The sequence below is a fragment of the Micropterus salmoides genome, unplaced genomic scaffold (genome assembly GCF_014851395.1).
Source record: "Micropterus salmoides isolate LMB-PRFRI ecotype aquatic unplaced genomic scaffold, ASM1485139v1 Ms_hic_scaffold_20, whole genome shotgun sequence".
NCBI classification, from domain to species: domain Eukaryota; kingdom Metazoa; phylum Chordata; class Actinopteri; order Centrarchiformes; family Centrarchidae; genus Micropterus; species Micropterus salmoides.
Genome location: NW_024041151.1, coordinates 22,025,565 through 22,050,428, shown reverse-complemented (window position 1 = coordinate 22,050,428; position 24,864 = coordinate 22,025,565). Strand labels below are relative to the sequence as shown.

Here is a 24,864-nt window from a genome sequence, read left to right as displayed (position 1 = left end):
AAACCCCATTATCTTTTAACCACAGAAAACAACAGCGCCTTAAGGTTAAAAAACCGAACTCTCTGAAGCCCATTAGCTATTCACCGCAGAGCAGAGCACTTTAGACTGGTGTTTTACAGTTAACCACTGTTTCTAAAGCACATTACCTACTTACCGCAGTGTGTGTGGGGGTGTGTGTGTGTGTATGTGTGTGTACATGTCTCAACATTTGAACATCTATATGGGTTACTGAGCATGTGTGAGATTGTGTGTTACTGTTTCCTGGCTCTGTGTGTGTGTGTGTGTGTGTGTGTGTGTGTACATGTAATAAGACACTTTAATGAAAGGAAGAGAAAGACTAGGGTGAAAGAGACAGAGGCACAAGAGGAGAGAGATGACAGAGGAGAACAATATTGAGCGACGTAAGAGAGGGAAAAAAATGCCGTATAAAGACACATAGACACACAGACACACGTGGACATCAATACTGTCAAACTGCAAAGTCACATCAGACACACGAGACAATACCCAGACTGTGTGATTGACAGAGAGATCAAAAAACCGAGAAACGGGGGAGAATGAAACATACACAGAGACAGAGAGAAAGCAATGTTCATTACTAATATGTTGAGATGTTTGAAAGAAAAAAATAAAGACTAAATAGGGAAATGGGATATATATAAAATGTTGATAACAGACAGGAGAAACTGCAAAAAAGAGAAATGGCAGAATGTGTGAGAAAAAGGGACAAAAAGAAGCCATGTTAGATAGATGTTCCTTTTTCTTTTACTCTTTTGACTCTTCTTTTTACTACTATGTATTCAGGGTATCTTTCATGTTGTGTTTCATTACCTTGTACCTTTATTTTGCGTTTTCTGGTTTTCTTTATTTTAGTAATTCCTTATTTAAACGTTATTTCTTTTTCTCACAACTTTGAAAAAAACTTCAAATGTAACAAATGTACTTACAGCAGGGTCCATTAAAAATGAAAAAATTAGGAGAAAAAAGAAAGCAAGAGTGAAATTCAAAGACAAATGAAAAGAGACACAGTGAGGGAGACAAAGACAGAGAAAGAGACAAAGAGTAGAAAGAGAAAAAGAGAGAAGTGAAAGAGAGCGAGTTAAAAGTGAAATTCAAAGAGAGAAACAGCGACGAGGCGGCAGCAGTACATCTTGATCAACAGATGACTGATCATATCAGCGCTGGCCATCTTTCACCAGCCGCCGTTTGACGACACAACGTGACCCCCAGTACACACACACACACACACAAACATACACAAGCACACTCTCACACACACGCACACATCCATTTCCCCCGACGTACCCTGAGGCAGGAGCATCAATAACGTATGGCCTGGCCAGGGGCCTCCATTCACACACATACACATACAGCCACACACATTCATTCATTCATTCACACAAATGTGCACAAGCATGTGCACAAATACACCCCTATATGTGGCACTCACATATTCATGCATTCACTCGAACACACACAAAAGGTGGTCAGGCTAGAGGAGAATATCACAGGAACAAAAAAACCTCACAATATGGCTCCGTGCCCTCAGGCCTGAGGTCTTACCCCCACCCCCGGACCCCATGTCTTCCTGCTGTCCTGCTGCAGCGCCTCTGTGTTTAATGGCAGCCAAAATGGGGAAATAAGAGGTGAATTAATGGGAAATATATTTTTTTCTATAAAGGGCAAGGTGAAATGGAGAGATGAAATGGTAAAACAGATGGATAGAGAAAAAAGAAACAGAAAAAGGGAGAGGGGACTAAAGAATTAGAAAGAACGAGATAAAGGAAGACAGAACGTTTCTGTGTATGCTCATGCAAAGTTTGTACAAAATTTGGAAATGTTAGAAAAAATTAAAATCAAGCCCTGGCAACATTTAAGAAAACAATATACGCAAGGAAAAAAATCTATTAAAAATATGTAGGAATAAATGTTGTTTGCTGATGTGTGATTACGGTCATTTTGTGTGTTAATTAAAGAACCATATATCATTCTTTCATAAGTGGGCTGGGTACACTCTAACATTTTCTAGGTATATTCTGAATAATGAAAAGTAAAAGCAATAGACAACCTACATATAAACACGCACATGTCTGATGTTTGTCACACATACTAATTTTTTGTTAAGCAGGTGTAAAAAAAGGATATCACTGCCTGTTTCGATTTTCTCTATTTGAATGTTGAATAAACCTAAAGTTTCAATACGAGAGTTTTAGTGGCATCTAGTGGTGAGGGTTGCAAACTGCAACCAGTGGCTCACGGGGCATTCACATGCCGCTTGGATGGTCCCATTACTTGAGTTGTGAAGTCATTCTTCGGACTTCAGTGTGTGTTCATGTGCTTTTACGTCAGTATGTGGAATCAACATGGGCGCTACTACAAAGACGTGATGGATTAGCATTATCAGAGCATATAAACAACACGCATACATCTAGTTCACTCTACGTGGACACTAAACTAGTTATAACCATATTACAGATTACATGTTTGCAAAATATGTATATGCAATAGGTGGTTTTGCATGTATCAAATTTCTGTAAAATACAGAAATTTGTACATACATGTACAGTTTATTTCTCTTTTTTCAAGAAAGATTTAAGTAGGAAAAAAATATTCTGATTATTCCGACACCACATGAATGCACCATCAGTCACCGCTCACCCCTCCCTTTTCAAGCGCGCAAGAGAAGCTACGTGTTCGACACGCTCCTTCGGCTCTTGTGCTAAATAATGTGTTCTAATAAACCAATTGACTAGTACTAATACTACTGACGTTGCTTGTTCTTCTTCTTCATCTTCATACATATTCAACGTGGTGAGGAATTGCTCTCTGTCCAACTTTTGTCCGTTTGTGTTACTGTAGAAACATGGCAGCGCAACATGGCGAAGTCCATGTAAGTGTACCCGCGGTGTATGTAGATAGAACTGGCTCATTCCAAGGTAATAAAAACATAACAGTTCATTATTTAAGGTCTTTATACACCACTGAAAACATGGTTATGTTTATTATATTGCATTTCTGTCAATAGATCTTCCTAAATATTACACACTGAACCTTTAACACTATTGTAATTTGTCAAAACATAACAAAAAGTGCGTTTGCATAGTCCAAAATTAATTTGCATGCCCTCAAGAAGTTCTCACATGATTTTAACAAAGAGGTATAATGAAACATTGGATTTCTCGTAAAAAGTAGCAAGATAATAAAGAGAAAACTGAGCATGTGAGATTTAAATGTTGCCATTTTTTCTGACAGTAATCTGCTTTGTAGCTAAAGTAGACAAGACTGACATTTAATAAATTGACATAGACAATACTCACTGGCCACTTTGCTTGACAGCGGCGGGGGTGGGGGTGGGGAGTGGAAAAGTACTTCTTAAACGATGCATCACTGAATATATGAAATAATCGGTAGAAGCTGCGAGTACTAAAATCATCGTTAGCTGCAGCCCTAAACTAGTCTGGAACCAGTCAGTTCATATTTGATGTCCAAGGTGAGTTATTTAAGGGCGCAGACCATTATGCCTCCGTATGCAATTGGATAGACCTTTAACCAATAAGAGCAACGAAAAATGTGACGTAGCACTGAGCGAAGGAAAAATGTAAACAGACTACAGCATGCAGAGATGAGTTGGGATGGTGTAGAATCTACACGTTTGTGAAAGTGTGCTGCCGTTTTTGCCATCAGAATCCAGATGTCCTGTTTCTTTACTGCTGACGCAATAGTGGATTCCACTGAATGTTCCAAATCAGCAGCAGCCATCTTGGTTGTTCATGAAAATGCTTCAACAGTGCTCCTCTATACAGTCATCGTATGGGCTACAGCAGCAAAAGATCACACTACTGTAAATTCCACTCCTGTCAACTAAGAAAAGGAAACTGATGCTACAGTTGGCACTGGCTCAGTAAAATTATACAATAGATCAACATTCAGATGGTAGGGTCAGAATTTAGCATTTACATCATGAAAGCCTGGAGCCATCAACACTTCAGGTAACATTGTTTAAACATTGTTTAGACAGCCTACCTGAGTGTTGTTGCTGACCATGTCCATCCCTTTATGACCTCAGTGTACCCATCTTCTGATGGCTACTTTCAGCAGGATAATGCACCATGTCACAAAGCTCAAATCATCTCAAATTGGTTTCTTGAACATGACAATGAGTGCACTGTACTCCAATGGCCTCCAATGTCACCAGATCTCAATCCAATAAAGCACCTTTGGGATGTGGTGGAACGGGAGATTTGCATCATGAATGTGCAGCCAACAAATCTTCAGTAGCTGTGAGACGCTTTCATGTCAATATGGACCAAAGTCTCAGACATGTTTCTAGCAGACTAAATCCAGCTTAAATAAGGTAGTTGCATTTCTCAGTTACATGGCTTTAAATGTTTCCATGTGGACAAGATTATTAAGATGTACTATGTTCTGCAGATCCACATCCAATGAGCAAAGCAGAAGTCTTTGTCCACCAGCTCAGTTCAAACCCTGGGTACATGGTAAAGAAGACACCTGGTTTAATGAAGCTGAAGACTGCTGGAGGTCTGCATCGGGAGATTACACGAGTGTTTCCCACATACGGTATAGACTTTACTTGGGCAGGTCACCCAGGTATATTAACAGTTGGCCAGGTATTTTTGGAGGATTTTGGAGAGAAATACAGAAAGAGATCTTCTGTTATCTAGTATTATGCGGTAACGGTAAGACGCGGATATGGTGGATATTTTAGAAGCATGGACCAGGTAAAGCACCAGTGAGCAGTGAACACACCAGTGCAGATGTGATTCAGAACCATGTTCGTTTCAGCAGGCTACATCATTAACAAGCCTTCTCCACATGCTGCCCACCTGCTGCTGTGAAAACTAAATCACGGATGGAAAAATCCAAAAGACTGTGTCTTTTCTGCAACTTTATAAAACTTCTGCTGATGGACAAAGTCAGCAGAGCAGACTCAGGGAGAGAGAAAATGAAACAAAAGGGACCAGGCAAGCCAGTGTGTTTGCAGTTAAGAGACCAGACTTATAATTAATAATAATAATAATTTGTCATTTAGCGGACGCTTTTATCCAAAGCGACTTACAATTGTCATACATGTCAGAGGTTGCATGCCTTTGGAGCAATTAGGGGTTAAGTGTCTTGCTCAGGCACACAGTGGTGGATGTCACAGGGGGAATTAGCCCAAGTCTCCCACACCAAAGTAGGGCTGCACCAAAATGAAAATTATAATGAAAAAATTTGCCGAATACCGAACACAGAACAAATCCGTTCACATTTTTTCCATTTATTTATTTTCCATTTTTTTTACCATTGCATAAATTAAATAGTCAAAATATGTTTCCCACAGGATTTGGAGAGACTATGATGGGTGGACTATGGTGGATGGGTCCGAGGCCCAAGAGCGTCTAGTAAATTACATGTGTTCATTTACTTTTAATGCATACATGTAATATGTTTTATACTTTCTGTGAATATAATCCAATTAATCTTATTTCCATACTGTATAGACTCCTTATTTTGAAAACCAGACGCTGTCACATGTTTATCCTCGTGCTAAATTCATCAAGTCCTACCCAATTGGATAAATAATGTTGTATGTGGTTCTCGTATCACAACTTCATAGTCTCTCTTCAGGTTTGACTCTCATACTGCAACACTTTGTAAAGAGAGAAAATGACAGGATAAAGTCGCTAACCTGCCCGTCAGCTTGCACTTGTCCATTTCAATGGATTTACCATAAAAGCTTGAATATGTGTGCACTCTAAATTTAGGTGCGGCTAATCGTCTTCTCAGAAACGAGTGACAAACACTCAAACTGGGTCAGACCGTTTGTTGCTTCTTCTAAGAAGTAAGCCACAGATGAAGAGGATGTGCTAGGAGACAATTCAGCAGACCAGTGTCTGCAAAAGGCAATTTTTGTGTCTTTCTCGGGCATTTTAAAGAGCTTCCACACTGGCGACATGTCAGCGTAATTGTTCTGTAAAATTAATTCGGTCTTTTGACATATTAGGATATTTTCGGCCGATTAATTTTGCTGGCCAAACATTCGGTGCATCCCTACACCAAAGGTATGTGTCTTATCCACTGCACCATCGCCACCCGTTTCAGGGGAAGGGAAAGGGAGAAGTGGTGAGTAAACAGTAAATTGTGAAATTAAAAATAACCTACTAGAGAAAGAAATATACCCCGCTAACACCCACCAACCCACCCCCTAAAATACAATATACAAATGAAGTTGCCTACATAGACTTGTGACAGCCAGTCTACCAAAGTGTAAAACGTACAGTGATGAGTATGGGAACAAGAGTTTGTTATTCAAATACGACAACAGCGACACTGTTTTACAAAAAGGGGGACTGTTTCTCCCATAAATTCAGTTTCACAAAAAAGTATCAAACTTGTGAGCAAATTTAGCTAAACTACTGTATCACCAAACGACTGCAGAATGTATTTTAAAAAGGAAGAGAACTGCAAAAGGGAACATGTGGAGGTAAGTGGATCAAAAAAAAAGACAAGGCAAGAAGAGCTAATGAAAGCATGAAATGAGATTAGTAGAAGAGAGGAGGTCAGGAGGTGGGAGGACGGTGGTTCTGTGTCTCTGGCCTTGTGTCCGACAACTTCTAAGTGTAATGAGAAAGTACTTAAACACTGAGTCCACCACATGCAAGCACACACATGTTAATATGAGGTCTGTCATTGTTCATTTGCTCTCTTTCATCTTTTAGTTATATTACAGTCTTTCTGTCTCTTTTGTTTGGTTCTCCTTTTTCCTATTCCTTTGACATCATTAAACAAACACACCTGGTGTCTAGTTACTTGAGGCCACACATGATTTCCATGCACTCTTCAAACACAAGAACAGTAGAAGATCAATTATTACGTCTGTCTTCTTACCTCTGTGTATGTCTCTTTGTTCAGTGTTTCTCTACTTCACCTACATTGTAGTTATTAATACTGTTGTCCAGAATCATGTGCAGTCAAAGGGTGTCTAGATAAGGGAAAGGAATAAAAGGGAAGTGGTTCAACTCTAACTTTGCAAGCAGACAGTGCACAGTACTTAAATGAATAGCAGTCAACGTGAAATTTAGCTGATAGGCTATAAAATAATTTAAGAATATTTTTCACATATACTGTAATTTATATTGTTTATACAGTTAGCACATGCTAAAACAACAAATGGCATGTGTACTTGTCTTCTGTTGAGAATCATTACAATACAAATTTGCATGGTAAGAAAATATCCCCTTTAGACACTCGCTGCTAATACGCTTATAACCAACATCATCACAGCATACCCAAACCTTTTATTAGCAGAACTGTTTATTCACATAGCCTAATTTAAATCAAGTAGCCTGACCTTACATTTTAGGCCTCTAGAGACTCACTACATTTTGACATTTTTACTTTTGGACATACAAACATTTATTTAGTGGGTATCATGGGCTACTCTGGGATTTTTGTATTAATAATTTCTAATTCTTGTCAATACTGCCACCGTTTAACTTATGAGTGGCCATGTAGCTGGGAGTGGGAAGTAATAAATTTAATATTGCAATATCTTTAAGGCATATAATTAAAGCATTGTAAAACCAGCAGGGCAGAACAAGCAACATAGAGTATACATACATTACGTTCTTTTAACGACAGCATGCACAATACCAGAACTAGCTCATCTAAATCGCATGCAGTCATTTTTTATGTTATCAATAACACATGCTTTTCCAGCTATGACATGCCAAAATGGCTTCTGTGAAAAAAGCCTTCCTTACAGAAGACATTTTGAATTATCATACTAAGATAAGGTGTTACTAATAACATTAACAATGGCAATGTTCTATTAAAGTTCCCCAGTAAGTCATGACAGTATGACAGTGAACCAGTGTGCACAGTATCAGGATACTGAAACTGAAGCTGCTAAATGACACTAAGCCATAACTGTTATTATTTACAGATGTTCTTGTCCTACTGTGACATGTCTAAATATTGTGTGACCAGTGCTGAGCACCACAACCCATCTAAGGCCCCTATCAGACAGAAAGCGCTTTGCAGGTTCAAAAATGCGCAGCAATGCCTTTTTTGGTTGAATTTGGAAAAGATCAGTGCACTGCGTTTTTTTATGTTGCTAGGCAACCAACGAATCAGCTGTCCTGTCAGTCCAATCAAAGATTATAGCGCCAGCAAACTGTAATCATTGGTATGCCGCTAATTAATAACTGTCATAGTAGCAGAAACTTGATCACAACTCACAGGTCTGTGTCTTTTGTTGCAAAAAATAAATCCAGAAAAATGTCGGCTGTGGATCGTTCCTAATGTAATAGTTAGCTAACGCTAGCTAACTTCATACTAAATGTAACATAATAAAGCCCTACTGTTCTGCTTTTTAATGATTGTAATAATAAATAGGGCCTACCCAGCTTTACAAGAACAGTGTTGATACTTAATATCGTTGTCTTTTGTCTCAATCGTCGGGGGATGCGGTGGTTCACTTGTACTGTGTCAGTGGTAGGCATTAGCTTCTATCTTTCATTTTTTCATGTCTGTTTAGGTCAGTTTGCCAGCCTGAATACTACCTTCAAATGTGTAATGGAACGGCAAAACTTTCTGCTTCTTTCTAATATCGCGTTTCCCAACAAATTTGCCAATATTTCTCCAGGGAGTGCAGTAATAGACAGTGGCAGCGCCGACAGTTTGTTGGACTTAGTAACCAAGGGGCGCGGGGCCTTGCGAAGGGTAAATTCCAATTTATTTCCCAGATCCGATTTTTTGTTTGACAGTTCACATTATTCTTTAAATGTGGCCCATATTAGACTCCAGTGTGAACTGTCCACAGCCTGAAAGTGACCCGCATGCGCAGAAGAGTAAAATGACGTCACATGCAGCACGCTGTTGTACAGAAGTAAGCCACAGAGGTTAGCCCCAGTTAGCTCATACTTCATAACCCCCACGAATTACACGGGAGACTCCCGTATTCCATTGCCCTCAACCAGTTTACTCCCGGGGTCACATCTCTCCCCATTTATGACAAATGTTTACAACTTTCTGTCCTTTACATTCATTACTGTTTCTGACACTGTACAACGCATCTGCAGCGCAGCAACGCAGTTCCTAATCCGAATGTCCAGACTGAGGTCGCATTTAAAAAGATCTGATCTGTATTGGATTTGGACCACATATGAAAGTGGCCCAAATCCGAACTGGAAAAGATTAGATTCCATGTGACTCGGCTTATTCACAGTTGCATAAAAAGATCAGATTTGAGTCACATATGAGCAAAAATTCAGATTTGGGTCACTTTGGTTTGCAGTCTGAACGTAGCCTAACGCCCTGTCTACACGAACACTGGTATTTTCATAACCGTGACTTTTTTTACGCGGTTCGGCCGTTCGTCCACACGGAAACGCAGTATCAGGTCACTGAAACCGAACATTTTTGAAAATCCCTGGCAGGGTGAGGATTTTCAGAAACGCCGGTTGCAGTGTTGTCGTGTGGACAGTAAAACCGGGGGTTTTGCCTTGCAACATCAGAGTGTGCGCCGTTATCTGCTGTGTTTGATGTCAGACACTGCCTGCTTTGTTTACAATTTTATTAGGCTCTGATTGGCCAACGTGGCTTTACAGTTAGGGTCATATCACTGCCAGGTGGTTTGGCATGCTCTTTATAGTGCTTGATAGCGTGTGTTTGTGTTTTCATGTGGATGGAGATTTTTTTTTAACGAAGGAGGAAAATCTCCGGTTATAAAAAATACCGTGTCCGTGTGGACTAGGCCTAATACTCCTCTAAAGAACAAAGTGCTATGAAAGTATGTTTGTATTAAATAGATAAAATAGAACATTAATAATCCAAATGAAAGCAATTATATCAGTGATATCCCTAGGAGTTAACGTCTGTCACTCAACACCATGTGATTTGATTAATACATCTGAACCAGTGTGAAGCAGCCAAGTGTAGAAGCAATCATGTGCGGAGGTTGACCCAGCACCTCTAAACAGGATGTGCATGTAACCATGTGTACTTGGCATTTACCACATTTATCACTGATACAGAAACAAATTATTCTGATCTACCATAGGTGAGGTCCGATCCCTCTGTGAAGCATGGCCCACCCGTAAATATTTAATAATAGAAACAAATTTGCTGCACATAAAGCAGTCTCTGCTTCTTAATTGGGCTCTTTAGTTATTCCTCTTAATGTTAAATACTGGCAGAGAGGGTTTAAAGACTCATTAACACACACAGACTCACACTTACACACACCTTAAGGTTGGATGGCTGGGTGAACTATGCACGCAGACACAGATACACACAATAACAGTGTGGTAGGTGTGCCACCCCACACACACACAGACAGGGGATAATTATTACCTTCATATGCAAACGCCTGCAGTGCCCGCCTGGCAGCCTGACGTTTTTTAAAGTGTGTACTTTTCTTATTTAATTAATTAAAACAATCGTCAATGAACTTTAAATTAGTCCAGCATAAAATAATCATTTCCGCTGTGTGTGTGTGTGTGTGTGTGTGTGTGTGTGTACTGTATGTGTGTGCGTGGTGGGTGTGCATGTGTGTGTGTGTGTGTGTGTGTATGTATGTGTTAATAATTAGCAGGCAGTAAAGCAGCTGTGTTAATTGCATTTAGGATCCTGCCTGGGGAGAGAGAGATGGGAGGAGCAGAGTGAGAGAACATAAGAGAGAAAGAGGGAGAGAGGGAGAGAGAGAGAGAGAGAGAGAGAGAAGCTCTCTCATCTCTTGTTCCTGAAATAGAGAATTCCCATGTATTCTGAGATATAAAATGGAGCGTGGAGCCCTCAGGAGCAGGAAAACACACACACACACACACACACATATGCACACACAGTCTCACACTCGCTTTCTTTCACACACTCATGCACACACACACACACACACAGACACGCACACACACACACTCGCATGCACACACCCACCACACACACACAGCCCCTGGGAGGATGGAGCTAACCTTAATTAGCCTAACACTGTGGTGAAATTGATTGAAATGCAGAACATCAATTATTAAGCCTAACTGTTTTCATAACCCCACACACACCCCGGCATGTAGCACATGTAGGGGGAGGGATGGGAGGGATAATAGGGGGGTGGAGGTGTGTGTGATGATAAGAAAGGAAAGGTGTGAATATGTGTGTGCATGCTACAGTAACTCATCACTAAGAAGAGTAACAAGATAACATATACTACATACTGTAGATTTTACACATTGAAAAACCAAGCATACCACAGATGGACAAGCACAAACAAGCAATTGTGATCAGCTCACATCCTCACTATTTTCTGTATAGAAGAGGGATGTGTGTAAAATGTTGAAAAGGAAACTACCTTAAAGAGAATGTGCTGACTGCTTTAGGTGCTAGTAAAGTTTCAATGGCTCTGCTAAGGCTTAAATGCATCTGCGGCATCACTGACTTCCACAATCTAGATTTTACTTAGGAGAACTTTGCCATGAATGTCCTCATCTAAGTTAGAAACAGAGGCTTTCTTATTATTTTATACAACCCAGTCATTTTCACTAGCTGATATTACTAATAGTCAAGATAATTGTACCTAAAGGAAGATTGTGTAACAACTGATAATGTAACAAGTTAAATGTTGTAACAATTTGTCAAAATGAAATCTGAAAAAATAAAATGTTGCTTTAAATTAATCAGAAAAGTTATCAAGACTGTTGATTACAAGTTATAGATAATGCAATAACATTAGCATGATATCAATTGGAAATTATTACTCGATTAGAGATTTTACATGTTAAATGATTAAACTAAACTAGACTCTTGGTTGAGTTTAATAATGCTCTAAGGCTGTACTTAGCTAAATGATAAAATCAATGAAAATGCTAACATGCTAACTTGATGTTAGGCTGGTATAATGTTCAACATTTTCATCATCTTAGTGTAGTCATGCTAACATTTGATAATTAGAACTACATTTACATTTATACATTTAGCTGATGCTTTTCTCCAAAGCAATTTCCAATTGCCATAAATCATAATAAAGTAGAAGTTAAGTTTCTTGCTCAGGCACACATTCAGGGGCACCACCGCGCCGCCCATTATTTATACATTTGTACATTTATTTATGTAGGCTAAATTGTATATTTATATATTATAAACAAGAGTGGGCGGCGCGGTTGTTCAATGGTTAGCATTGTCGCCTCACAGCAAGAAGATTGTGGGTTCAAACCGGTTGCACCGGTTGTACCATATGTAGGCTAGGTTAACTGGTGTCTCTAAAATTGTCCTTAGGTGTGAGTGTGAGTGGTTGTTTGTTTATATGTGGCAATGCAATGGACTGGCGACCTGTCCAGGGTGTACCCCGCCTTTTGCCCGATGTAAGCTGGGATTGACTCCAGCCCCCGCGACCCTGGCATAGATAGAATTAGAAAATGGATTATTGTTAGTTATATTTATTACTGAGTTCTTCTCATGCATATGTAGCTACTGTATATAATCAGTACAAGCGGAGTCAGGGTCCAGCATAGTGGAAGCTGAGCCAAAGATGGGCCAACTCAGAGCTGAAGCCGAGGAATGAGATTTTTATCTCATATACGTTCTGCTCTATTTTATGAGACTGCATTGTAGTGTTTGATTATATTTAACTGTTAAAGCATTCTGACTGACTCAGGCTTGCCTGGTCTTGTTCAGTGCAGTGATGACTTGCTTATACAAACTTAAGAGGCAGGTGTCATAAAAAGTTTCTTGAAGGTCTTCATCATAATGAAACTGACTGTGGAGTACTACCATGTCACTTTGCTGATACATGGCTTTCTGGCCGTGAGCAAATGACTACAATACTACACAGCATGGCATGACCATTAAGCCTCAGTGTATTGCTACAGACATTTGACATTTCAGTGCAAGAAAAGCAGCCATCATTACTGTTATTAGTTACACCTGTGCTTTTCCTCGTGCTACAGTAAATTTACATTCATGATTAGATTGGAAGAACTACTATGATAAATAAAAGAGTAAAAGATTTTGTGAAGAAAAGTATTTCCACATTTTCAGCTAAGCACGATACTTCCTATTCACACAGTGAGCGGACAGCAATTACAAATGCACTACTGTATGACCCCCTCTGTGACACCAACAACCACTGCTCTTATCCAGTGACCTTTTGAACCCAACCTGAGTGCAGGTCACGAAAGGGTAACTGACGTCATTTCAACCACAAACACACTTCCTGCTGATTGATCTTAATAGCCTGTGGTTGGTTGAATCATTTTGAGGATAATGTAGAACGCACAGGTGACCAATAAGACTAAAAAATGTGTTTGAACTCTACTTCCCAAATGGATTTGTGGCAAAGTGATCTCAAACTAAATGAGTTTTTGAAGAAATCACCAACAATGCCAGAGCAATTTGGCCATTACTGTCACAGGTTTGAGGACCACTGTACACCAGCTGAATGATACTGAAGTGGACTAGTTGTAGTTTACTTAATGGTTTTAACAGTGACACCTCCAGGCCTAAGCCAGTGAGTACGGCCCTTTAACATTTTACAATGAGTCTCAGGAGTGGGATTTGCTAGTACGGACAAGCAGGCTTGTTTGATGTGCATTTTTCAGTTTTTCCACTTGTTTTTGAAAACAAGCCCAAAGGTCAACGACCTTTCCCCATCCAAAGAGCACCAGTAATTTTATTCACCATAGGGGCTGGAGCGATTCTTCTATTATGAAAATGATGAATATCTTACTGCATATTACTCCAGTGATGAAATGAATCCATGTCATAACCATTTTAGGTTTAGTGTCAAGTACTTAAGTAAAAATACCGCGTATCCAGTTCAGGGAAAAGGTACAGTGATTACATTAATCTGTGTGTCACAGCATCCTCTACAATGTGAGATCCAGTATTCTTCTGATCAGACATCTGACAAATAGGGGAAAACAAAGGGGAAATTACACTCCTTTTAAATCATTATAATGTGCTTTATGTGTCTCTTTTTCAGGATGATGACTGAATATGCGATGTGAATGACTTGTTTTTGATTTCGGATAAATTAGTCACTAGATAAATTGACCAATCAAAAACATTATCTTTAGATTAATCGCTTAAAAAATAATCATTGTTAGCTGTTAAAATTAAGGGGGCAGGTTTTTCCTTACTCGTGTTTGGGCATTTTTCTGACTTCCTTTTGTCCTCCTAATATCTGTCAATTCATAAATACATTTGGCTTAAGCTTGTGTCACAGTGAAATGAAACCAAATGCAACACGGACAGGTGTAACCCAATAGCATTGATGTCATCCTGTGCTCTTTGCTATCGTGAGATGAACATCATTAACAACACAGCACTAAACTGCTTTAATAGGTATAATTATCACAGCTGAAACACATACACACATATACATACACACACAAACACTGTTACAACAGCTGGGGCTTCAGCATCACCTCCCCAGTGTTCATACAAAAAGCTCCCTGTACTAAATGACATTGGGGAAAGCATCGTAAGGAGTCCAACAGTTCTGTCGTTGGCTACAGATGTTATGAGTTGTATTTTCTTCCCTGTGGGTTTCTGGTTTTTGTCATTATTTCCTTAGTCCTGTGTTTTCGTGTTTTCCTGATCTGTGTACTTATGTGTTTTATCATTATGGCCTGTGTCAGTGTTTCCTCTAGGATTGTTTTCAGCAGCGGGGGCAGGACAAAACGCTCCACCAAGAAAATGTTAAGTTTTCCAATGAAAAATATGTAATTTCACATCATATTGGTCCATTATTTTCACCATATCGCTGAACAAATACTTGGAAAAGCTAGAGCAGATAATAAATAAAAAGCACCCAAAGATCAGTCTACTGGAGGAACTACAACCTTTAGATCTGGAGAAAGTAATTTGGTTGGTTCTGTTGCTCCACAGTGATTTTACAGTGATGGCACAGCATGTTTTGGGCATCACCCCTAAGCCTTAACGCAGGAAAACCCTGTTAATATGACCTCAGAATCATTATAGATAGGACTGTTCATGTTTGCCTTTTGTGTCTTCATTTTACAGCTTCTGACATTTATCTGTAGACATTAATATAAAAAATAGGCAACATGAGAAACCTCCTCCCTTCTGAGGTGCATTTTATTTGCACATTAAAATCCAAAAAGAAACGTCTCCTCATCAGCTTAAAAGGACTAGTTCGCATCACTAATTAGCTTTACTAACTTCAGCTGCTCCAGTCACCTCCATCCTTTCTTTTCCAAAACCACTTTTTCAGACTGAAGACTGAAAAATAATTGAATCAGTCTGTACAGGACAGAGCTGCAGGCTACGTTAGTTTAGTCTAAGTTTGTACCTGATGTTCTCAATATTGGACAAGTAGGTAGTAATAAAATACAGCTTCCAGTTACTTTCTATAAATTGAACTAATGTTAAGTTACATAGCAGCTATGTAGCTGCTGTAGAAGCTAGTAGTCTGAAGGGGAGGGGAAATGTTAGCTAACTAAGCGCTAACCAGCTTCACTTTTCCAGCAGGTGGGAAACAACAGACTTTTCTTGGTCTTGAGAAGCTAACACACTGTAACAGACACCGTACATTTACTGCCAGAATATTTTCCTCCACTCGCGACACTTTCCGCCGCTAGGACAATCAAACACTCGCTACACACCTCCCGATTCAGAGTTACACTGCTCTTATAACACCATCTGTCACATATGTTCTGCATAGAACGAGGAGAGGAAGCGAGCCGAGCATTGAGTGCTGCTCAGTGTGCAAGTGAAAACATTTGTAGCGCATAGTTTCATGATTGTGGGTAATTGTGTGTCCTAGTCCTTAGTCTGTCTGTGCCCTGATTCTGCTGTCTTTCCATGTTTTGTGTTTTACTTTGGTAGATCTGTCCTTGTGTGTTCCTCTGAACTTCACTTCCTGTTTTATTTTGGTAATCCTCTGTACCTGGTGTGCTTTGGGTGCGTTCCGATCGCCCTGCAGTTCCCTGCTAAGTGGACTGCGCAGGGTATTCGGCCATTTTAAGTGAGATTCCAAACCGCAGGGAGCACAACATGTTCACTTCAAAGGGCACTGAGAACTGTGTAGGGAAGAAGGGAACAACGGTTCATCACTTTGCTGGAAGTTGTCAAGAAAGATCACCCATAAGCCTTTGCGCCTCATACGTGTTAACAATAGAGCAGACCACAGAGTTTGTATATCTGTAATTACTGTCATTGCAACTAATTTTATCGTTATTTATATGATTATTTCAGAGGTTAGGTTACCTAAAAACAACAATGCTCATATGAATCTTTTTAAGAATGACGCTGCATATCTTGTAAATTAATCCAATCACATTCATTCACAAGTTACATACATTTTAATAGAATATAAAAAGAAGAAGTTATTAAAATATATGTTTTGTAATTGTATCAGTTTTAATATACAGTATACAGGTAATTTCAGTAAATGTCCACAATTGCAGCGGGTATCTGAGGTGTTTATGTTACCAGGGTAACACACTGCAGAACTGACGTGCGCTTTGATGATGTTGCAGGTTGTTCCGAATGGAAGAATTTTGTCAAGCGAAGTTCCCTTAACCGACATTCCCTGAGCAGGAAGTAGGGAGTACTGTTTATGTACTCTGTGGATCGGAAAGCAGCCCTTCCCTTCCCTCCCTGCTCATTTAGTGTGTATTGTCCTCAGTTGTCTTCAGTCCTTGTCACGTCCTTGCGTCGTCTGTGTTGAGTGTTCTGTGCTTTCCCTGTGCTTTTGGATTATTTCATTGGTTTGTACTTTGTTCTTGGATTCTTCCCTTTGGATTATGTGTTGTTTGGAGTACCCTTTTGTTTGGACATTTGCTGCTGAGCTCCGAGCGTAAGCCTGTTTAGTTTTGTGTTAATAAATCTTTATTCGAACTGCAACAACCTCGCCTACAGTCTGCATTTGGGTCCACACCTCAGTTCTCAGTTCTCAGCTTCTGCACTCAGCGCCCCCTTGACAACAGACTTTATTCCCACTGTTGGTATTCTGAATTGACATTTCTCATGGGAAGGAAAACTCCACCAAGTACACAGTGCAGATGCACATCATAGAGATATTGCAAATTGGATAAAAATATTTGGCAATTCATATAGATTTCACATAGATTAAACATATTAAAAAATAATACAATACAATCAGTCCGGGGTACCGGTACCGGTCCTTTGCCTACCCTGACATGTCAAAATATCATAAAAAAGGCGTATTTTGAATAAAGAGTGACAGCCATAGCACATGCCCACATAGTTCTGAGAAGTCTAATCTGCTACAGTAAGTGAATCACTTATGAGGTATGCAGAGCCTTTAATTAAGAAAAGTATGGGAAGCTTTCCCCAACACAGCACCACATAAAGTAGTGGAGCTGGTAAGATGGATGTTTTATTCACATAAAATCATTCTTTGTTTAAAGCAACAGCAGTAATGAAACAGGCATAGTGTATCTCCCCTGAAAAACCTTGACCAGAGGAGGCCAACAGTTCCAACATCCCCTCTATTCCTGTGACTAGAGTATGCCTCGTCTCCCTGACTCAATGACTCCCTGACCTCCAGTCTTTGTCCCAGCGTTGCATCGCCACAATCCACTGAGTCAGTGGAAAACTCATTTAGGCCTAATTACATGGGCTAGGCTTCTGCCTCTCTTACTTTCTTTCACTGCAGAGGCACTTTCTTTCACCCCTTCTCTTTTCTCCTTGCTCTCTCATTTCTTCTGTCCTCGTGCTCCAGTTACCAGATCAAGGTAGCCCTGCACTACCGGCCAGCCAGAACACACACACACACACACACACACACAGGACATCCAACACTCTAGTGTGGCCAAGAGGCCACAGGTACACCGGTACAAAGGCTTTTAGATGGTGCATTGTTATTTCCCTGGGGTCAGCAATAGGTTAGGGGCCAGTCTTAATTAGTTGACATAACTTATACATGATTACCCCTCTTCAGGTCCTATGGCTCCCAAACACACACACACACACACACACACACAAAGTGCTTTTCTAAGACCCAAAGCCAAGAAGTAAAGAGGGCTTGTCCAGGAAAGACACACACACACAAACATACACACATCATGTCTAAGGTTTAGAATTAAGGGGTCAGGTAGGTGAAATGTAAGGAACCCTGGGAGGAACCTTACCCCGGGACGTCAGACGGCACAAAAACAACGTCAGAAACAAAAGTCATATTAATGATAGATGACAGTCTGGTCAGCGACAGTCTGGTCAGCGTTCAGGTCATATGTCAGGACCTACACTGCTATGTCACCAAGAATCGAAGATGGTAGACAAGGACAGTTAAATATGTTTTTAAAAATTCTCTCCTGTGCACGACAGGCAGGAGTTTTACCTTAGATATATAGACGGGAGAGATGCACGCGCAGCTAGAGGGGCAGAAAGCAGCACTCTGTCTTCACGGCACATCAGTTTATACGGCATATCTAGCTGCAGTGTTGGGCAAATTACTTACATTGTAATAACTTACTTTTTACTTATTACTCATTTCAAAAGTAATAATATTACTTCACTTATTACTGGGTATTAAAATTAACTAGTCACATTACTCGTTACGTTACAATTACTTTCAACTACCGCACCCCATCCTTAAAAGTGACGGGAAACCTGTTCAGCAGCGGATTTTAGAAATGAATCCACTTTACTGGAACAATTAACCTGAGGATAAACAACCAGCCGAACTGAAAACACCGCAGCTATATTGTATAGGGTGTGGATATAGGCTGTTTAAAAATAATAAAAAACAAAGCAGGTCCCTCCCGACATTTCAACTAATTGCGTATTCATAACAGCATCAATGAGTATGATTTTTACGTACGTTTTTTAACGCTACTGTCTGAGATAAAAAGATCAAGCGTCTTGACTTTTGAACTAACATTACGGTTTTGCACACACATTTATAAGAGAAGTATTCAGTGCTGCAGCTGTGCTGCTTAAGCAGATGCTTCAATACAAAATTGTTTGCGGTTGATAGCTTTTTGCTGGTCGCACAACGTCTACAACGGAAGACAATGTTCTTTGCATCTCTGAGTGTGACACAGCTAGGCTTAATGGCAGGACTTACAGCTGTGAAAAGAACGCCATCGTTCTCCATTCTTACTTTAACTTTTTGGCTAGCAGCTGACTTGAACAACATTATGTCTGGTTTCAATGACTTGCAGTACAGTCACGCATGTTATATTAATATGCAAAATGAAACACAAACAAACAGATCCAACTCTGAAATGGCTGTTTATTATTTAGTCAACAAGAATTTACGAACAATGCATAATCTATGTTGATTACAGCGGTTGACTACAGTCTGACCAGCTACCAAAGCACTTTTGCCCGCTGGCTAGTAGTGTTTGTATACAAGAACCCGTCTAAAGACAGCAACAAAAAGATAGATAGAGGGATAGATAGCAATAGAGAATAGACACCACCAAGACATTACATATCAGGCAAATAATTTGAATCTCTGGCTCTGCTGAAACGTGTGATTCAAGATAAGCAGCACAGCTTAGTAAAAGTGATTTACATATCTGTCTCTGTGTGTTTGAATGTATTATATAAGTAAACAAATTTCTTTAACACAGAGACCAATGAAAGCCCATAATTACACACTATAATCTACTCTTAATGCGATATGATATTGACAGAAAATATTCTGTTCTTCAGGAGCAGATGCTTACCAGCAAAGTAATTTGAACCTGCCATTACTCTCCTGGACCAGCCAACCTCGTGTTCATATAAAATCCATAATACACTGTAGACTAACAGGCTGGTGTAAGCTCACTGTTGCAATACGTATGGTTCTTACTGTAATTTACCAATCTGAATTACTCTCCTAGTTGTTGCAAAGCATTTTGCATTTGCAGCTGCTCCACTAGACAGCATGGTTACAGCACGTCTGATCAATATCCAGCCCATAAAGCAGATGCCACAGTTACAAGAATAAATGTACTTGTGTCTATAAACTATTAAGAAACATTAACATAAACTGAAATCAGTTCTGCAACCACAAGAGATAAAAATGACCGCCACCATTACCAGTTTATATTACACTTCCAGAAAGTTTAGGCACACTCAGGATATGGTATTAATTTGTTTGGGAAATGCTTACTGCTCTGTACTGTAATAGGGCTCAGGGGAATGAGGGGAATGAGATCCAAGGCCAAACCATAAGGAAGGAGGGTGAGTATCAACAACAACAGCTTAATGATGCTCTGGTAATGGAGCACAAGCAGGTCACTTAGAAAGAGTACTCACTCTGGCAGGCAAAAACACACTTTGCACACAGATTGCAATATGTGCACTAACACAGACGTAACGGGGAGACCCAGTAGGTGCCAAGTACTTGTACGTGGAGTGGACATGGGAACAAAACATATGCCTAAAATATGTAAACGCAGGAGCACATTCACACAGATGGGCAGGACACACGTACAGATAAAAATATGCTGGGAGTCAACTAATGTGCTTGTTTCTCATAAATAAAGTAACTGAACAACAGTTATACACTCACACACACACACACACACCGTCTCTTTACTCTCAAAGACTGTTCACTCCAAGTCCATCAAACCTTTTAACTGCAAAGGTTTTTAATGTGTTTTAATGTCTCTGGGATGTTTAACTGTAAGGCCGTCATTTCGCTAAGTAGCTTGCTGCACAGTGCACAGAAGGGAGGGGTTAGAGGTTCCACTCGTTGACAGTAAACAAATCTAAATAATTCAGAGGGAGATTTTATTTATTTGCTATTTATCAATTACTGTTTCAGGGTTGGGATCTAATGTGTGTGTGTGTGTGTGTGTGTGTGTGTGTGTCTGTGAGTGTATGTTTAGGAAAACGGAAAACCCAGAATTACAGCATGATTGGATTTACTATAACCTTAATAGGGAGGCAACACTGACAAACAATAGAGACAGGTTAGACACCTCAAAACGTTTTTTGAATGGTATGTTAGGGTTGAAATGACTGGATTTATCACACCTGAGTAATTTGTTTTTTGTGTTTTTTTTTTTAAAGAACTGTTGTTGGCTGTCATGTGTCGCTCTGTAGTTTAATTTGCAAAGCATGCTCTAAATACCACAGTACTAAATGAACACATTCACTGCTTAATAATCATGTAGACTGTTTAAATTAGGATTATGAAACTACACATTAGGCTTGATGAATACACAGCTGGTCTCACAGGCAGCCTATTTCATTAATGTGCTTCTACCTCCCTCTGCTGGCAATTAAAGTGTATTACAATTGTGCATCTGTTCATGCAATTCAATATTGCATTGCGCACACATTTTTAATTTAAATGCTTTTATGTTTATCTACACCAAAAACACACAAAGACTTTTGCCTTGTGCTGTTCACAATAAAAACGTAAATGAAGCCCTGATTATTTCTTTCACTGTATTATCAGGGGTAAGTTACTTGGCTGTTTGTGGCTTTCATGTAATAGCAAATGCTGATAGTGAGGCACAAACTGGGGCTACTGGAGACCAGTGGATAAAATAAAACAGTTTTGCATATTAATCGTTAAGAGCATACTGTAATTTTTACAGTCAAACTTGTGAATTAAAGGAGTTATGGGTAGTGTTGAGGTGAGGGAAGGCTAACTGTGGGTTGTTTTGGGCTTACCTGCTAGGTAAGGTTAAGGTTAGCCATTACCAGGACTCCAACAAGCAGCCAGCCCAAATGGTGTTCAAGGTTAACAGTTTAACTTGTACCGACCTTAGACTGCAAACAGAGTTTTCAGAATTGGGAGGTAAATAGTCACTAGCAAGTGCTCCTAGCTAGCTTACTCTGGTGTCGGTTTGAAATGCCGCGAAAAGTACCTTTGCCTGCTGGAATTCATTGATAAGCCCCGCCCTCTATCAGCCCGCCATTGGTAGATCTAAGTCAGAATTTTAAAATATCATTAACAGTGACACATTTAAATTAGAATATAGTGAGACATGAACTCATATGTTAAGGCCATTGTTTTTTTTTTTTATTTCATCAGTTTCACATGAACATTGTCATCACATATAATGTTGCACTGTGTATGTATACCACTCTAAGTGATTTTAGATTCAGACACAAGACACAATTTTCAGGTGGATTAAAACAGCTTTATTAGTGTACACTGTAAGAAGTTGTCTGTATATGTAGAATAGTTGGAAAGCCTACGAAGATCATAATCAGTGTTTGAAGAAGACAGAAATCCTAACACTGCATTGTCTAATGGAATATGCTCCGTTGATACAGTAGCAAGAAAAAAGGACCAGCATGTATGGCAAAATAAGTACAGCTATACAATAACATCACTAGTGACATGTAGGCCAAACAGCCACCTTCTTAGGGATTCATCTGAAAGAGGCTCATTTGGGGATACACAATTGTCATCACAATAATAATAAGTATAAAAAAACATTGTGTAATCTTTGAATAGGAATATGGACCCTCAAAATGTGTAGATGTATCCTACATCAAACCTCATTTGGTGTCATCTTCTATCTCCAAAAAACACTTCTCAGGAAGTGAAAAAAGCTAGTTGGTTTTGGGGTACAATGTTGGGTGGCACTCACTGAAAGAAAAAGAAATAAGTAGATACAAAGGCTTTTGCTGGACCTTGACAATATGCATGAAACAGCATGTCTAGCCATCAGAAAATACACTATGCATATTTCTTAATGCGTAAAATGTTTTTCAGTATACAGCCCAAACTATTTAATGTCACTGCATAGAACAAACATGTGGGTTAGCAATGAGAACAATCTACTATATTTTCATATTAGCATTTGTACTGACTTTGGCGATGACAAGTCCAGTCATCTTTTTGCCTAATAAACAAAATACGACAGACCAGCTAAAAGATAGGACTGACAAGTGGACAGATAGATACACATACAGAGAGACAAACATCACTTCATTTGGCTGGTTTCAGTCTGGTTACAAGTGAGTAATAGAAAAAAAATCTAATCTAATCTCTTCCTAAAAAAGTATAGTTCATGATTTGACATGGTCAAGAAACATAAAAATAAAAAATAAAAAAATAAAACAAAGGGACCATGACTTGCTTTTGAGATTTTTCTGAAGTGTCAATGTTTTTGGTTTGGTCCAAGTGCTGAAGTACATCACCCTGTAGCAGAGGATGTCATCTAAAAATGTGTATCAAATGAAAATATTGAATTATTAAGTTTCTGCAGGATGCTCACAATATGTATGATAAAACATCAGGATTTCTGGACTTCTTTATCTGCCATTATATGATAAACTAAGCCTTCATTAAACCTTCATTAGCTGTCCTACAATTGTTTTTTAAATGTACGTTTCCCCCCACATGTTGTAGTAGTGAATAATCAAATAGAAAATGTGTTTACATGCACATCAGCATTACTGCGCACCAAGTTAAGACCACTGTCAAGTTTTTTTTTGGGTCACAATTCGGAGAAAGTCAAAACAAGCTATCTGGAATGTGACAGTATGAGCCAAGATAGTATATTTTTATATACATGTCCCACTTACAACCCCATTTCTCATGGTGACATTCTGCTTCGCGGTGACATTCATTAGGGTAAAGAGGCCTTGACTGGGATATAATATCATGTGTGCATGTAAACACACTCGCGGTTAATGAACAGTGCTCAACCACACATAAGGAGTCTTGAGAATTAAACATCTGCATTGGCAGCAGCTGTCACACTGCAAACTGGAATGTCCTGTGTTGCTTAAGTAAGACAGAATTCAACAAATTCACTTTCCAAAGTCAGAGAATACCAACTGCTTTGATACTGAAAAATAATACTGTATTTGATCTTCATTTTCTAATGACCATGGTATACTGAAAATTAACATATTTTCAAACAGGTATATTGACTTGTAACAATTTGCAACTAACCAAAACCCAAAAGGACATTAGCAAATTGCAACATTATGATTCAGCCAATACAATTAAATACTGGAAAACTGCAGCTATTAGGTTTTCATCAGCAGTTAGGTTTATGACACAGTGGACCTGCAGTGTACAGGATATACTGTAAATATAAACATTCAGTCTTTGGGGCAGCACTATCATAATTTGGGTCCTACCCATAGAGCTGAAAAATTAGTAACAGCAAGGCAGGATACAACCTTCCAAAATTCACCAGCCATGTTTACCATTTTAGCAGCCAAATCAGGTTTTGATTAATAGAGGATGGTAAATATAGTGACTTGGCCTCTCAGTCAGTGGTAAATTCAGTGAAAATGTTATATCCTACATACTTCATCATCAAGCTGTGATCATTTCAAACAGAGGGCATATTCTAAAAAAATATTCAATTCTAATAAAAAGGAAGAAAGCTTTGAAGATTTTAAATATATTCATATATATAAAAAAATACATGAAAATACAAAAACGCAGCTAAAAGAATATGTAAAGAAAATAACAGCTGTGTAGTATAACTAGCTTGTCCAATACTTAAAGCTTAAACACTTTGAGTCCTGAAAATCAAATGGATGCTCTTTAATAAGCCAATTCAGACAATATAAGGAATAACATCTTTTAAGTGAACATGTATTATATATTTTTTGTAACTGTCCAAACTTCAATTGGGCTTTTCAACATTCCTATCTGTACATTTCAAAGCATATCTTGCTGTATTTTACATCAAAGGCAACTTATCAAGGGATATAGGGCATAATTTGTGGCAGTGCAAGTATGGTATAGAAGCAAATATTTGAAAGTCCCACACTGCAGGACTTCCATTTTCATCTTCCTATCAATAAAATGTCAATAATGGGGAAACCCTGCATCAGTCCTATATATATATATATATATATATATATATATATATATATATATATATATATATATATATATATATATATATATATATATATATATATATATATATATATATATATATACACACACACACA

The 24,864-nt window shown here is 39.0% G+C and overlaps 1 long non-coding RNA gene across 1 annotated transcript in view; it reads right to left on the bottom strand.

Annotated features, from left to right (window-relative positions):
• The window catches only part of LOC119914316, a 102,503-nt gene extending 80,736 nt beyond the window's left edge, over nucleotides 1–21,767 (bottom strand). Inside the window, exon 1 of the long non-coding RNA XR_005446762.1 lies at nucleotides 21,601–21,767. This is a non-coding gene — a long non-coding RNA (uncharacterized LOC119914316). The remainder of the gene's footprint in view (nucleotides 1–21,600) is intronic.
• Nucleotides 21,768–24,864: the final 3,097 nt, after the last annotated feature.